Source organism: Zalophus californianus, chromosome 2 (assembly GCF_009762305.2).
Source record: "Zalophus californianus isolate mZalCal1 chromosome 2, mZalCal1.pri.v2, whole genome shotgun sequence".
NCBI classification, from domain to species: Eukaryota; Metazoa; Chordata; class Mammalia; order Carnivora; family Otariidae; genus Zalophus; species Zalophus californianus.
The window spans coordinates 110,647,042-110,656,477 of record NC_045596.1 but is presented as its reverse complement, the minus strand read 5'-3'; positions in this window follow the sequence as shown (position 1 = coordinate 110,656,477).

Genomic DNA, 9,436 nt, shown 5'->3' with positions numbered 1-9,436 from the left:
AAGGCAGTGAGAGCAGAAAGCTTTTCTATGGAGATCATAAAAACAGCAAATTAATCTTTTCAATTATGGGGCAATATCCTGACTCTGGACTCAGTTCCTTAAATCTACAATGTCCAAAGACCTTAATTTTGTTTCATTGGATTTTTTTTCCTCCCCATCACCACCTGCAAGAACTTGGCCAAATTTAAGGTCAGCAGACAAGGGTGAGATCCTCATTTAGTGTATATACCTGAGTAATGCTTTTGGTATGGTTGGGCAAATAGCCAATGTTCAGCCTTAGAATTATGATAAAACATAGTATTATTGCTTGTTCATTAGCAGACATATTTGAGGACCTTGGCTGTTGCTAATCTAATGATGAAGTGCTGATTGCTGATTTTCTCAAACCATTTTTTAACCTTTCCTACTCAGACTAAGTTATTAGATACTAAGTATCTAATTTAACAAGAACATATTTTCATTCTGCTGGACAGATAAGAGAGAGCACTATTACTTAAGTCTAAGGAACCTAACAGTCAGCTAAATGGTCACATTTTTGATGGAGTTTTTGGCTTCATAATCAGTACTTCATAAAAATGTGCTGACTAAATAAATGAATGATTGATCTTTTAACCTTCTATCATTATTCATCTTAAAAGATATTTCTAAGATATTTTGCTCAATTCCACAATCTATGTTTTTAATGATCCATATTTGAGAAAGGTCTTTTGAAATCGGTTACTGCAAAGGAAACTAAGACGAAAAGTTCACTGTGTAAGTGCTTACAACTAATGAAATGCGTTTCTTCTCCAACTACTACTCAAAAGTGATATATCATTATGATTTTGTTTTCTAATTTTCACCCTATTTCATATATACTATGTTGACCTTGCATACAAATATGAATAGAGTAAGTAAAATGGCCAATATTCTGAAGTGTTTTATTCCTTTTATAAGGTCATGACAAGCTAAGGAGTCCTCTGTGATTAGAATGTTACAGGTTAAGGGTAAACATAGACGAGATGGGAGGACATTTGCTGCCTCAGATAGAATCAGGAGATACTATAATTTAGAAGAGTATTTCAGGGTTCAGTTAAAAAGAAATGTTGATTAACTTCGTAGACTCAAAGTGATATACTGAATTTCAAGCCAGAGGGGACACTGTCTTGCTTCTAGCTTCTCTATTCCTCAATCACCTGAAAAGGAATTATGTCTCTTCAAGAAAAGGCTATTGGTTGCCTTAGTGTATATAGATACATATATTTTTTTTCTTTCATATTCCCCAGCTTCCTTATTCCATAACTGCCAGACCTATATTGTGGTTTAGATGTTATGGAGTTTGGAAATAACTCTGTAATTAGTCTGACAACCATTTTACATATGCAAGATTAAGAGTAATCCTGTGAGGTTATTCACAGACTAATAAAGTCAGGATTAGTTGACCAGAATGAAAGGGTTTCAGTGTAAAGGTAAAGTACACACTTTAGGAAGAAAAAAGGCATAGTTAAAACTATGTTTTTGGTATAGGAAAATTAAAAAAAAAGTATCAATGAAACAGGATAGACCACACAACATCAGGTGATGCTATATGTCGACATTTGCTTGGTTTAAAATGGAGAAGTTTCAGGTCTGTTGTGAAAAGGTTTAGTTTTTCATCTTGCATGATATATGAAAATGAATTCCCCGCTGGATTCGAGTATTAATTAAAAGATATAAAACCATGGGATAATTAGATTTATGATAGCATCTGTCAACTGAAAAAAAAGGTAAACTTGAATTACCAGAAATTGAGTTTATTCAGGAATAGCAAAGGAATTGCAAATCAGAAAGCAAAATATACCAAGCTTTTGTGAGTCTGAGGGCCTCAGGAGGCTGCAATGGGGAAGGAGTGCAAAAAGTGGGAAGTCCAGCCAGAATCCAAGCATTAACTTTACTGGGCTTGAGGAGAGGGAGAGATTCTTCGTGGATGTTCCTTTGCCCAGAGAGAAGTTTCCCTCTTTTTAAAATGGTGAAATTCCGAGGGGAGAGTATTCTTTTTCTTATTTATTCATTTGAGAGAGAGAGGAGAGAGAGAGAGCGAGCACAACTTTTTTAACGGGCATTCACGGTAAATCAGGCCTAGGTTTTCCTAAGAGCGCATGCGTGAGATACTCCATTTTCGGAAACTCAGAAGCTTGGTTTCGGTTTTAGACTGAAATCCTTTCGCACGTGGCGCGTTTGCATCGCTCCAGATGCGTTTCTTGCAACGGGGCTTAACGTTGTGCTCTTCGGGTTTACTCCTGAGGGCAAGTAAAAGAACTTCCCGAACAAATATGTGCGAGAAGGCAGAAATTGTGCTCTTCCCACAACGTGAGGCCCTCAAGTGGAGAACAGTAGCCTTCTCCTGGGAGGCAATCCTGGCATCCCCTGTTACTGAAACTGCGGATGGTGGCAACAGATGGAGATACTGCAAGGGGAAATCGAGGCTTGAAATTTTTGGACCTTTATTGCAACGTGAGTTCCTTTTGACATTGATGTGGGAGGAGGGGAATTAATATTGTTAGCCTTTCAATATATTCCTCATTACCAGGGTTAGAAAAATTCCCAATTTTTGGTGTTGAGATCCCAGAAACTCTTAAGAGGTTTCTTTTCAGTTAGAGAGTCTTGAAATAATAACCTGTTTTTTAGATTCCAAGTGGAGAGGTTTTTTTTTCTTATTTATTCATTTGAGGGAGAGAGGGAGAGAGGGAGCACAAGCCAGGGGAGCAGCAGGCAGAGGGAGGGGGCAGAAGCGGACTCCCCGCTGAGCAGGGAGTCCAATGGGGCACTCCATCCAGAACCCCAGGATCACGACCTCAGCCAAAGACGGTGAACCGGCCACCCAGGTGTCCCGCCAAGTGGAGAGTATCTCTAACACGCTTAGATAGCTTTGACAATGTCTTCTTATTGGAAAACTAAGTTACTGTTGTTTTTATGGCTATTTCTTACTGAAATTCACATTAAAATTTGTCTAAAAGGTTTTTGTTTTTTCATTCATGTTTTAGTATATTATTTTTTATTTAACTGTTTTTGTAGAATTAAATATATAAGATTTACCTCTGAAAGGCAAAAAAAAAGGGGTAAATATCAACCTAGAGCACATGATTTATTTTAAAAATTTATTGATCTTTGCCATGATTCTTTTTAATAGCACACCTGAATTAATCTAGGATGGGAAAATTCAATTACAATTTTAAAATGAATGCCGCTTTAAAAAGGTGCTCTTTTTTTCTCACCCTTAAAGTTAGTAGCTTGGATTTAGGTGGCTTTCTCATAACTTATGTAACATTTTTATGTTTAAAATAAGGACGTACTTAGGAGCATGAGATCTGATTTATAGATTGGAGACTATAACAAGAACTCTGTTTCTGTGCTCTGAAATTTTACATATGAAGAAGAATTTTAGATATAAAGACAGAAAAAAATAAATATAAAGACAAATGTTATTGATTTTATAGTTTATTCTAACTTTAATCATTATGAATAAAATGGATTAAAATTTAAAGGTTATGGCATTTAAGAACATCATTTTAATATGGCGCTGTTCTCTTAAATTGCTGATGGTCACAGAATCCCTGCTGGTTTGTATTGTGTTCAGCAACATTTGCGAATTTTCTTTTTTTATCTGAGAAGAATGTGTTATATTTCAGTGAATTATAGGTGGCAGTATACACAGCTAAATTCTATGTTTTATTGCAGGTAGATAGAAGATACCTCAGTTGGTTAACAATTTCATATTTAAGCTTATTGTAATTCTAACTCCCATTCTAAACTCTCCTCTCCTTTTTGTTTTTAATGTAAGAACATCAGATCAACTCCCTCAAATAAGAGCATGCTCTTGGGAAGTATTTTATTTTTATTTTATTTATTTATTTATTTATTTATTTAAGATTTTATTTATTTTTTGACAGAGAGAGACAGCGAGAGAGGGAACACAAGCAGGGGGAGTGGGAGAGGGAGAAGCAGGCTTCCTGCCCAGCAGGGAGCCTGATGTGGGGCTCCATCCCAGGACCCTGGGACCATGACCTGAGCGAAGGCAGACGCTTGAGGACTGAGCCACCCAGGTGCCCCTCCTGGGAAGTATTTTAAAGCTCCGGTTTATTCTGAAAGGTACAAAGGTTTTTTTTTTTTTGTTTTTTGTTTTGGTAATGTTGTTAAAGATACATTAGAAACAGTATAATATTCACTGACCAGTTGATTTAATATTAACATCAGAATTTTAAAGCTGAAAGTCTTCTTAGAATTACATATCAAACCAATGACAAGAGACTTTTTATTCTGTCTCTACATCTTCTGTTTTAAAAAGTTACAAGCAAATGTGTTTTGACTGCTAATTGTAAAAATTCAATACTTTCTTGATTTACTATCTTGAGGTGTGATATCTATCTTTGAGAATAAGTACAAAATTGTTATTCTTTATGCCTCATATCCACTCTGAAAGCATTATATTCATGGGTATGATTATAAAATTATACATGATGTAGAGAAACAGAAAAACTTTAAATTGATTATCAATACTCATATCCATCTTACAGAGAATAAGAACATTAGGCATTAGAGTGGTCCATTGACACCATTCCTTCCAGAAATTTTCACAAAGTGCATCCAAAGGTTTTATGAAGGTTACTCAGAGATATAAGGGGGTTGAAAGATGGGGCAGAGTGGAGGTGAGAGCCAAAGAGGCAAGCAGGTCAAACTCTGGTGCCCTGCAGTTTTCCTCTTGCTTTATTTTACCTATTGAACTCTGTAAAATAATCTCTTTCCCTTTAAACTAAAACCATTTTATCTAATCCAAAATCCTGTGTATAGAGGAGAAAATTGAGAATGGAGTAGATTCAGCTACTTGCTGAGGGTCAAGTCAATAATTAGTAGTGTAGGGCTGACATTACCCAATACTGCTACTGTACTGCTAACCAAGTAAGCGGTGTTTACTTTGTGTATGTGTTTCCCCACTGCGGGGAGTTTTTTATGTTTGTTTGCTTGCTTTGCTTTGTTTATCCCTTCCCCACCATAATTTGTTTATTCATTTTAATGCAGTCAGTTACTTTGCAATTTTTGGCCTCTATGTAGCTTATAATTTTCAAATAGATTTGCTTGCTTGCAAATGCTCACATTAATGCTGGGCAATTGTTTTAGGATCATTTGATTCTCTCAAGCTGATATTGAAGCATTATTAATTCTAATAAGAAATAAGTAGACTTAGAGAAATTCAGAAACTGTTTTTCAGATTTTTTTCAAGGTCCAAAAGATAAGTTCTCAAAACTTGAATGTTTTTTAAGTACTTTGCAACAGGTTTTATTGTTTTTTGATAAGATGTGGTTCTCTAGCATTTGGAAGTCTGAATACCCTTAAGCGTTTGGAGTCTAAAGTAGGCATAGACCTGTAGAAATGTAAGAAGACATTAGCTAAATATATTGAGCTAAGTTCATTTGAAAAACAAATTGAAACCATGAAAATGTTAGGAGACCAACCCCAAACCTCCTCCCATTTGGGTTGGAGAAATGCAATGGACCCCAGGATTTAGCCTCCCTGTTTTTGAATAATTTACTCTCTCAGATAGCTTTTGAGTCGAATAGTTATGTTAAGAATGATATGTTTTCACCTGAAAGAAATATTATGCTTGGAGCTATCATATTCCCACAGAATATGTCTTTCTAAGAATGTTTTATTATTATATTAGTTGAGATTTCAATCTTTCCCACTACGGATGCCTAGGTTTAATAAAAAATAAATAAATAAAAATCTTCAAGATGTCGATGGATATTGCTGTGTGAGTACGGCTGACTTATTTTGCGTGTTTGGCTAGAGCCTAGGAAAAAATCATTTATTTAGGTTGTGCTTGCATGGACCTGTATGATAATCTAGATTTCAAGTTTATGAACTCAAGCTTATTAAATATAGGGCCTTCCCCAGAAGTTAATACATTGTTATGCTCCATGTAACTTCAATTTGAAATAAAAAATGGCAAGAAATTTTGGTTCATTCATTTATTCATTCCAAGAAATACATATTCAGCACCTACCATGTGTCAAGGTGTTCAGGATATATTAGTGAATAAAACAGACAAATGTTCTTGCCTTCATTTTAGTGTATATGTACAGACAACAACAAATGAATGTATTAAATAAATAAATCATCTAGTATGTCAGAAGGTGAAAAGTGCTTTGGAGAATAGGAAAAGATGAACAGGTTAAAAGGATCTTTTAATTTAAAAGTAAGTATCTCCGAAATTTGTGAGGGTTATAGAATTCAGAGATGAAGTAGAGTGTGTTATTAGTAAGTGACTATGGTTGTTTTGCCATGGGAAGAGAAAACAAACACAACTTTCGCTGTTCTTTTTTAAGATTTCCTTCAGGAGTTGCTTTAAAGTAGATTTCTCATTAGCCATTAAATTGAATGTTTTCCCACTAGGCAATTTGCCCCAAACACTAAATTAGTGGGAGAACCACTAAAATAACTGTCATTCTAATGGCAAGAAGGCTTTTAAAGAAAAGGTGTAAAGGGATATTTGGATAGAGAGAAGGTTTCCTGTTTTTTTTGGCAGAAACGTAAGGAAGTATTTAAGAATGTGTCAGTGGAGGGGCTCCTGGGTGGCTCAGTCCTCAAGCGTCTGCCTTCGGCTCAGGTCATGATCTCAGGGTCCTGGGATCAAGCCCCACATTGGCCTCCCTGCTCTGTGAGAAGCCTGCTTCTCTCTCTCCCACTCCCCCTGCTTGTGTTCCCTCTCTCGCTGTGTCTCTCTCTGTCAAATAAATAAATGAAATCTTTAAAAAAAAAAAGAATGTGTCAGTGGAGGTAAAACTGTGGTTTAAGTTGTTGAGTTCCCAGAAGGAGATCTTGGAAGAATTTCTTGGTTACATTATCAAAACCCTTATCTTCCATGAGGAATGGCTAAAGAATAATAAAGATCAATTAAAAGCAAAAAAGAAAATGTAGTTACTGTCATTTGAACAAGTAAGTTTCACATGGAAACTGAGGACAAAGAACTTTATCAAACTTGACTGGTCCAAGAGCCTGCCTCCATTGCCCTTTGCAAAAATACCATTCTTATGCAAGCAGTGGCCTTAGAACAAGTCATGTCCTCTGTGAATGCGTACTCTGTGAATACAAAATGCTCACTCTTGTCTTAATGCTCGTAAGATTTTCTCCTGCCTGCCTCAATTTCCTGGATTTATTTTAGCAAAATGCCTATCTCCCAAGCTTACTTATTTATTTGCTACTAACTTCATATACTTATTTACTCACTTATTTAAAAATGTGAAATGAAGTCCTGTATATTTGGGACATTGTGCTCCATGCCTACAAAAACTTTTTCTAGGGCACCTGGGTGGCTCAGTCCTCAAGCGTCTGCCTTCGGCTCAGTTCATGATCCCAGGGTCCTGGGATCTAGTCCCGCATTGGGCTCCCTCCTCAGGGGGGAAGTCTGCTTCTCCCTCTCCCACTCCTGCTGCTTGTGTTCCCTCTCTCGCTGTCTCTGTCTCTGTCAAATAAATAAATAAAATCTTAAAAAAAAAAAAAAACTTTTTCTAGTTAAAAAATTTCATATGAAAAGTGGTAAGGTGATATGACTAGTCTGAATACCTGATTTGAGAGCCGTTGTTGAGTTCTTTCTAGCTTATAGCTATATAGATTAGAAAAGAGACGGATGACAGCAGGATGTGGGTAGAAGTAACACCAGATTTGAAAGCAGAGAGACAGAAATCTGTATGAATTCAGTTAAGTGCTGTATCTACATAATGAAGACAAAGAAAAGGTTAAATGTTTTTGCCTATAGTCCTTTTAATAAGAAAGACATTTTTTAATACGTTTCAGAATGATTTCAACACAGTGGTCCGCATTTATACAAAGTTAATAAATTACATTAATGGTAATCCTTTACATTTATGTATTTAAGATGTTTGTGAAGTCCTTGATTAGTTATTTTTAATAAGTTCTTTTGTAAAGAAAATGATTTTGTGTGGATTTTATTTTTAGACTTTGATGAATAAATTATACCATTATAGATTATATTTAATCTATTTTTTAAACGATGCTCCATATATGTTTAGCTTTCTGATTTGCCATACCTGATTTGCTGCAACCCTATTTTTTACAAAAAGAATTTCCTATTTTACAGATTTACAATGCAGTTAAGGAATATATTTTTAATCCTAAATGTTAAAACAATCATGTTTAAATCATTCTTGCATTTACATACACTGAGCTCAGTACAGTACAACATATATATAATTATCTTATACATGCTTGAGGATATCTTGTTTCTAATAATTTCATCACATGCAATTGGAAATGTGTGTTTTAGTTTCTATAGAATGATTGTTAAATTTCATATAATATCTTTCTGGGAGAAATGTGAGTAATTAAGAAGCAAAAAGATACCTATTTAATTAGCCTACTTGTATCCACAGAAGAATCTTTAGTTATAAAAAGTCAGAGGGAGCTTGCCTTTAGTTAGTTGAATCAGGGGATTTTTCACCTTTTTACATTTCTCTGTACTCATTTGATTTAGTTTTATTCACTTTAAATGACTCACTAAAAAATTCCAGACTGCATACTTTGTCTAAGTAATATTTTGTTGAAACCTCGCTATGGTCAAATCTAGGGTCAATATCAATCGTATTTTGTTACCAGAAAGGCATGAATATGTTTTTATGGTAAAGAAGTATTCAAATATGAAAATAGATTTCATTGATCTTTAAGAGTAAGGGATTTAATATTTTGATATCTACTGAATAGTTCAAAATGCAGTTTGAGAGCTGCTTAATCTTTCATGTGGATATTGGTAAACCACAGGTGTGGAGAACTTGGCTTACATACAGATTCTTCCATCCCCAGTTAATTTTAGTGTTTACGAAGATGAACTTTATCTGTTTCAGCTTAATATTTCTTTGAAAGGGCAGTCCTAATTTAGATGCAATTGAATAAAAGACATCATGCTTTTAATTACTTTATAAAAATAACCTGATCTTTCCCCCTTTGAATACTCTAAATTAGATTAAACTTTTCAGGGAGAAACAAAGCAGAGGGGAGTTGCTAATGGAGAAGGTTTTGAAGCCTAATATAAGTTACCAATCCTTTTATGGAATAAAGGAAACTAAGAAAAACAGCTGCTGCCATTTCAGCTCAATAACTCCAGTAGCTCCTAGTGAAATCATTTTGAGACTGCTGAGTAGAAATAGTTTAAAAGTCTATTGTAAAAAACAATAATTTTATTCATTAATTAGACTCGTCAGAGACTGCTTTGATTTTGCACAAATGAATAACCTTTTATTCCCTGGTTATAGTTAAATCCTTAAGCTTATTTGATTTTCTGTGCCCCATTCGATTTCACTTTAAGGTTTCACCTTTGCAAATGCATTATACCAGGCCAGTCCAATTAATGTTTTCCTTTCCCTCTCACTTTAATAAAAAAGCAAAGAGTAACTTTTCTTAAGATGAG